Here is a 6,841-nt window from a genome sequence, read left to right as displayed (position 1 = left end):
CAGGGCCCACCCCGGCCTCTCCACCCTCAAGCCTACCTGGGCGCGAAGCCGCACGTCGCTCCGCGGGCAGAATCCGGGGCGGTTCGATAGGCGCCCTCCCAGCCACCACGCCTCAACTCGCGAGCTAACAGAGCTGGGGGCTCTTCCGCGAGGGGGCAGCTCCCACTTCTCCCGTCCGGGAGGTCTGGTGGGGGCAGACACGCCCCCTACCCACCTCGGCCTTAGAGAGCCCCGCCCCCATCTCCTGCCCANTCACCCCCGCCCCGCCCCCTCTCAGAATGAACCTCACCTCCCAACATGGATCTAAACTGCTCCTCCCATACCCTCCCTCCGTGCCCGGCCTCTGCCTGTGCAAGATGGTCCTATGTGAGAACTGGGGTGCATTTCCAGTCTGAGGGGGTTTTGAAGTGCTGAGGGACCTTACCTCAGACAGGACAGCCCTTTGCCCGAGTCGCTGACCCCCATGACAGCTCCTCCTGCCAGGATGGGGGCTGCATCCTCCTTCAGCCAGGTCTGCAACAATCCCACATCCTGGGATTGAATTTTGTCCCTTATCTCTATGAGGTGGGCCTTATTAATGTCCCCTCTTCACAAATGAGCAGCCGGAGGTTCAGAGGGGTTAAATGATTTTTCCCATGTCTCACAGCTGGTGAGTGGAAAGCTTGGACTTGAATCCATATGCCTTCATCCTTTCATGGCACAAATATTCATCAAGCGCTATTTCTGTGCCCAGCATTGTTCTAGGCATTGGGGTTAAAGACGTGGGCAGTAAACCGTGGACAAAATATACAAGTCAACTCTGTGATGTATTAGATGAGTATTTTAGGAACAATTGAGATCGGCGTTCAGAGGTTGGGATGGTGGCAAGTGCTTAAGACCATTCCAAGGATTGTAGATTTTATTCCAGGTGAGATGGGGTGCTCTAGATTGGGGCCTTGAGCATAGTGAGGGTATGACTTTCAGGTTAAGCTTACTCTGGCATTCTGTCAAGAACAGACTTGAGGAAAGGGGGCCAGGGGGGAAGAAGGGGGCCATTTCAGGATGAGAGAGGGATGAGTCTGGTTACTTTGAAGGTGAGCTGACAGCATCTGGCTTCCGACTGGACAGCTCCTCCTAGTCCGGTGGCAGCTAGGAGGCCCCTGGCTCTCCAGGGCTCAGATCAAGCTCCACCTCCAGGTCCCCAACCAGGCTACTCAAGTGGTCAAAGTCTAGTCTTAGTCCTTCCTGCTTGAGGATAGGGAGGTCTCAACTGGAGGAGCTGGGGAGCCAGGCGGGGGTGGGGGGTTGGACATGTGGGCCCTCTAGAACATCAGTTCCTCTGTGTGCCTTGGCTCTGGTGTTGAGACCCCCAGCGGAGGCGTGAGAGACGCCAGACACCCGTGGGTGGTTCCCAGCTGCCTCCTGTGTGACGCCCTGGGGGCAGGGAGAGACTTGCTGCTCAGCCTCTACCCCAGGCCCCTGGAGTGACAAGCTTCCTCCATTGTCCCCACTAGGCTTGGCGAGCCTGCCCTGTTTGCTAGATGAAGGCACTGCCCAGCACTCACTGCCTGGGCCTCTCCTCCCAGGCCTCCTCCTTCCTCTCTCTCCACCTGGAGCCGGAGAATCTTCCCAGCCTGCTCTGGATCCTCCTCTCCATCCTTGGGGGTGGCGGGTCGCAGTTTACCCTCACAGCGTGCTGCCCAGCCACTATCTCTGCTTCCTCCCACTACCCCGTGCCAGCTTGACCTCCTACAGGCTGATTTCTTGGCTTCGCCCCTCTGGGGCCTTCTTCTAGTCCCACTGTTTCTCTTCCCTGTGAGGGTAACTCTGATGCCCCGCCCTCGGGGGCCCCCGGTCTGAATTCTGTCTCACCAGTAGTTGGGGCTTCTGGAAGCTTCACCTCCTTTTGACGTTCCCTGTACGTGGAATGAGTGAGGTAGGTCCGGGGGCAGAGTTTAGACCCTGGTAGGCTCTGTACTACTTCCCATCAGCCACCTCTCCCCTCTTGGGGGCCTAAAAAGCATTGGGAAGCCCCCCCCCTGCCCCGAGCCAAAGAGGAAGGCTTGGGGGCCCCTACACTGTACACCAAGGCCCAAGACCTAATGGCCTGAGATATAACCCAGAAAAGGGGGCCGGATGGGCAGCTGGCAGGAAGCCTGCCTGGGTCCCTCGCTTCTGGGTAACCTGGAGCAAGTCTTTTCCCCTTTTGGAACAGAAAGCCTAGACAAGTGACCTGGGTCCCTTGACACCCCCTGTCAAACCCCCTCACCACAGTACGTACGAGACATGCCTCATTTGCTGCCTCACTGTCTCCTCAGGCCTGAAATTCTGCGCATGAGCATAGTAGGCAGGAGGCCCCAGTGGCCCTAGAAGCGTGCAGATTTGAAGGGCTCTATGAAAACCTGTTGTAGGGGTGAGGGAGGGGTGTCCTTGCTGATGATACTCATCCCCCTCCCACCCCAGACTGAGGCATCGAGGAGGGGGGGAGAAGCACTGCTTAGGGTAGATGTTGAGTGAGGGGTGAGCAGGACCCACAGGCATAGAAGAAAGAGCAAGTCCCACCGGAGGGGGTGTCCTCAGGGTCTGAGGAGTGGGGCTGGGGTACAGAAACCAGAGGTGGCTGCCCTCCTCCAGCACTAAAGAGGGATGCCAGAGAGAGAAGCAAGTGGGGAGGTGAATGGAGAGGGGACCGCATATCTCTTGAGCGCCTGTTGTATGCAAGGTACTTTGCAGGTATCAGTCACCTCCTTTGATCTGAACTAATCCTGAGGAGTCAATAATGTTACTGCCATTTCACAGATGTGGAGACTGAGGCTCAGAGAAGTGAGGCCACATGCTGGAGGGAATACAGCAAGAAAGTAACAATGCCGGAATTTGAACCCAATTCCATGTGACTCAGGAGCCCAGGCTCCCCTCTGGAAGTCTCTCAGTGAGGTAGGTGGACGCAGCCCCTCCCCAGCCCCCTCAGAGGCGCAGCCCCCACCCTCCCCTCTTAGGTCCCAAATGGTTTGGAAAATCCTGATGGGAGCAGATGGTGGGGACAGATGGAGGGAAAAGCATCTCAAGGCTGAATTACACAAACAAACATTGATAAAGTGATTAAACCTCAAGCCACCCCTTTCCAAAGGGCCCTGCCCACCCCAGCCGGGAGCACCGTGGACCCAGAGATGGGGGTCTGAGGGCCTCCGCGGAGGCCCCAGTCTTAGCCCAACTGATCCCTGCTTCTGCCCACCCCTCCCACCGCCAGGGACCACCCCCGGACCAGAGCCCAGGGCCGTAGAGCTGCCAAGAGCACAGCCCGGGAAGGGGAGGGGGCGGGCCTGGCTGTTCCCAAGGGAGCTGGGCCCCGAGGAAAACAATGGGGATGGTGGGGGTGTCGGGAAAGTCCTGCAAGCTGGGCCTGCAAAACTGAGATCAGACTGTGGTGGCATCCCTCCAGCAAGCTTCACTTTACAGAGAGCTGCTGGACCACATCACACAGCAGCCTTAGCCTGACCCGCCCTCCCCACCCCCACCGTGGAGGGGGCAAGGCCCTTCACCTCCCGAAGGTTCGAGTGGTTCCTTCATCTATAAAACGGCAAGGATGATTTTAATGCCTCCCTGAAGGGCCTTTGTGAGGATTAAGTGAGAGGAAGTTTGTAGAGTTCGGGACCCTGGGCCTGCACCCAGTCAGTGCTGTGTCAGCTCCAGCGAGTTAACAGGGCCTCGCTGGGGTGGGGGCATCAGGAAGGTGGGGGTTGGTTGGAGATGGTCCCTCTACCGAGCAGGAGTTTGGGCTTAAAGATCCCACCTGCAGAGTCCCTGAGGTTCCTGGGCTCCGCAGTGGCAGGGTGCCCATGGTGCCCCCAAGAAAAGCACCAACTCCTGGGTAAGATTCATTATATTCGTGCCCCGCTTGCTCCAGGGTAAGAGCAGCTGAGGAGCTCAGGGGTGGCTCTGTCAGTTAAGTATCTGACTCTTGATTGACAGTCGTGAGATCAAGTCCCCAGTTGGATTCCACTCGAGGAGCGTTCTGTGCTAGGTGGGTTCTGCACTACACTTGGAGCCTACCTAAGATTCCCTCTCCCTCTCTCTCTCTCTCTCTCTGCCCCTTCCCATTCCTGTGAGCATTCTCTCTCTCTGTCTCTCAAGAAAAAAAAAAAAAAAAAAGAGCAGCTGATCTCTCTGCCAAGGTCAGAATCCAGGACCCAAAGGGAAACAGAAAGGGGCTGCACCTCTGCTGGTCCCTCAGTGTGAACCTACAGACATTGCAGGGAAACAGACCCGCATTCACATCTTGTTATGGCCCCTTACCAGCTTTGGGAAAGTGGACAAAAACAGCCCCACTGACTTCGGCTTCTTCTCAGGAAAGCCTGTATTTCCAGCCCGCAGACACCTCAGACTCCAGCCAGCCAGCACTGGCTTGTGGCCGTCCACCCAGCCTGCCCACGCCTGGGTCCCCTCCAGGACCCCCTCCCTCCGCCTCATCCCACGCTTCCTTCCCAAGCCAGAGTTCAACCAAAGCATGCCTCTCAGGCTTGCCCTGTCCTCCCCCCCTGCCCCCCTGACTCCCTCCTCTGATGGCCCTGTATTATCACCTGGTCCTCACCTAGCTCCCCAGCGTTTGGTTTCTCCGCATCTAATCCCCTTCCTCCCTGCTTAATAACCTTCCATGGCTCCCCACTGCCTACTAGAGTAGGTGCGTGTTGGAGACATTCCCTGATACACTCAACCCTTGCCTTCCACCTCAGCTCCTACCTTCCACCTTCCTCTGAAAACTCCCCCAAGGCCCATCACCTCCTCTACAGATGGCTAGGATCTGCCCTAAGCTGAAGAAGGGATCTGGAGTCAAAGCTGAGGGAAGGGGGCTCCCTGACCCCCATCTCCCTGCATGTAGGTTTTAACTTAGGCTGGGGTGGGGTAAAGTGAGGCAGGTAGGTGAGGTCACATCCCAGCCACCCCTTGTCTGCACAATATTTCCTCTTCCCTCTGCTGGTGAAAGCAACTCTTAGCTGGAAGCGCCTCAGGCTCAATGGCTGGCCTTGGCCCATTCTTTTGCCCCCTCCTCAAATCAGAAGTAGCCCCTTCTGTGACAGCTCTTCCGGCAAATAAGCTTTTGGGTCCTTCTTACACATTTTCATTGCATTACACATTCAGTCTGCTCCTGCAGCTCCTCCTGGTATATCTCTGTTTGAAAACTGTTCCTGGGGTCACAGCAAATGGAATAGTCACTCTTGGAAGTCGGATAAAGGGCAGGAAGCTGAGTGTTCACTTGTAACTATATATGAAATTCTATCTGCATGTCTACAACCCGCATGCAGGCACTCGATCTCACTTGAGACTTGAGTCAAAATCTAAAGAGTCTGAACAATTTTTTTAGTTCTTACATGTCTTTATTTCTTAACATTTATTTATTTATTTTTTTTTATAGAGGAGGGTGGGGTAGAAAGAGAGGAAGAAAGAGAGGGGGAGAGAAGGAATCCCAGGTAGGCTGTTCTGCCAGCACAGAGCTCACTGCAGGGCTCAAACTCACAAACCATGAGATCATGACCTGAGCCAAAGTCAAGAGTCCAACACTTAACTGACTGAGCCACCCAGGCACCCCTCAAAAAAATGTTAAGGTTTTTTTTGTTTGTTTAAGTAATCTCTACACCCAACGTGGGGCTCGATCTCATGCCCCCGAGATCATGAGTTGCAAGCTCTTCCAACTGAGCCACCCAGGTGCTGCCCACCCCCAATTTTTAAAGTCCTTCCTAAATTGGGATCTGTCCCCCAGAAGCCTTCTAGCAGCCCCAGCTCTGCTCTGGGGGGTTGCCCAGGGCCCTTGGCCACAGGATGACTCGCTCCCACCTCCCCGCCTCTCACAATCCAGAAAAGCTGATAGAATCCCCAGTCACCCTTGCAGCGGGGCTCAGTGGCCTGAGAGATCGCACACGTAGGGCAAGGCTGGGCCCACAGGAGTGGGGGCGGCAGACATGATCCCACCACAGCCAGCTGTGTTCTCCCGGAGCTTCGGTTCTTCTGTGAACCGCCTCCTTCCCATAGCTGCTGTGAGGAGCCCACACGACACCGACACCGGAGGGTAGTGCACCTGAAGGAGGCTACTGGGTGGCGCTGCGGGGCTCGGGGGCGCACACTCATACACCTAGAGGGTAGGTCCCCCCAGGGAGAGGAAAGTTGACATCCCAGCTCAAGGATTGGGCTGGCACCCACTGCCGGCCCCATTTTATGGATGAAGAAACAGAGCCACAAAGAGATGGCGTTCCCTGCCTGAGATTGCTCATGGGATTAGAGCCGGATCCAAGATGAGCCCCAGCTCTGTTTCCTGAGCTCTTCCCAGGAAGCCAGGATGCCCTGGAGAAGCGTGGGCTTCCCCCAGGGTTCGGAGGCTCCCAGAGTCCCAGAACCCAACCCTTAGAGGCTGAGGTTGCCGTATCCTAGGGCCTCATGTTCCTGATCGGCCTCCCTTGCTGGGAAGACTAGGTCAGGCTCTCCCAGAGACTGAGGATTGCCTCTTGTTTCCATAGTAACAGTGAACAGAGGGGTCTCCCGAATCAGTGCAGGGACTCTGCACGGGGACCTGCAAGTATGCATGTGCCCTGGGAATCCCCGGGATGGAGAGCCTCAGGTACAAGCACACATACACATGCGTACTCATGCACATGCTTGCACATGCGTACACACCCAGTGCACGTGTGTGCACACCCATTCCCCCCTTGTGAACACACAGGCGCACCCTTGCACATGCAGGCCCAGGCAGGCACACGCACAAGGTGCCCGCTGACCGAGAAACGGATCAGGACATGATCGTGCCTGACAGAAGCCACTCCCAGAGCCACCGTGACCCACTCAGGGGACATGAGGCACTTGTCAATACTTCCTA

The 6,841-nt window shown here is 56.3% G+C and overlaps 1 protein-coding gene across 1 annotated transcript in view; it reads right to left on the bottom strand.

The window, feature by feature from the left end:
* Positions 1–155, bottom strand: part of HPCA (hippocalcin) — a 7,928-nt gene extending 7,773 nt beyond the window's left edge. Inside the window, exon 1 of the mRNA XM_077769454.1 lies at positions 37–155. The gene's annotated coding sequence lies outside the window, so the exon portion shown is untranslated. The remainder of the gene's footprint in view (positions 1–36) is intronic.
* Positions 156–6,841: the final 6,686 nt, after the last annotated feature.

Source organism: Crocuta crocuta, unplaced genomic scaffold (assembly GCF_008692635.1).
Source record: "Crocuta crocuta isolate KB4526 unplaced genomic scaffold, BGI_CrCroc_1.0 scaffold351, whole genome shotgun sequence".
Taxonomy (NCBI): Eukaryota; Metazoa; Chordata; class Mammalia; order Carnivora; family Hyaenidae; genus Crocuta; species Crocuta crocuta.
The sequence above is the reverse complement of the archived record's forward strand: the minus strand, read 5'-3'. Positions and strand labels throughout refer to the sequence as shown.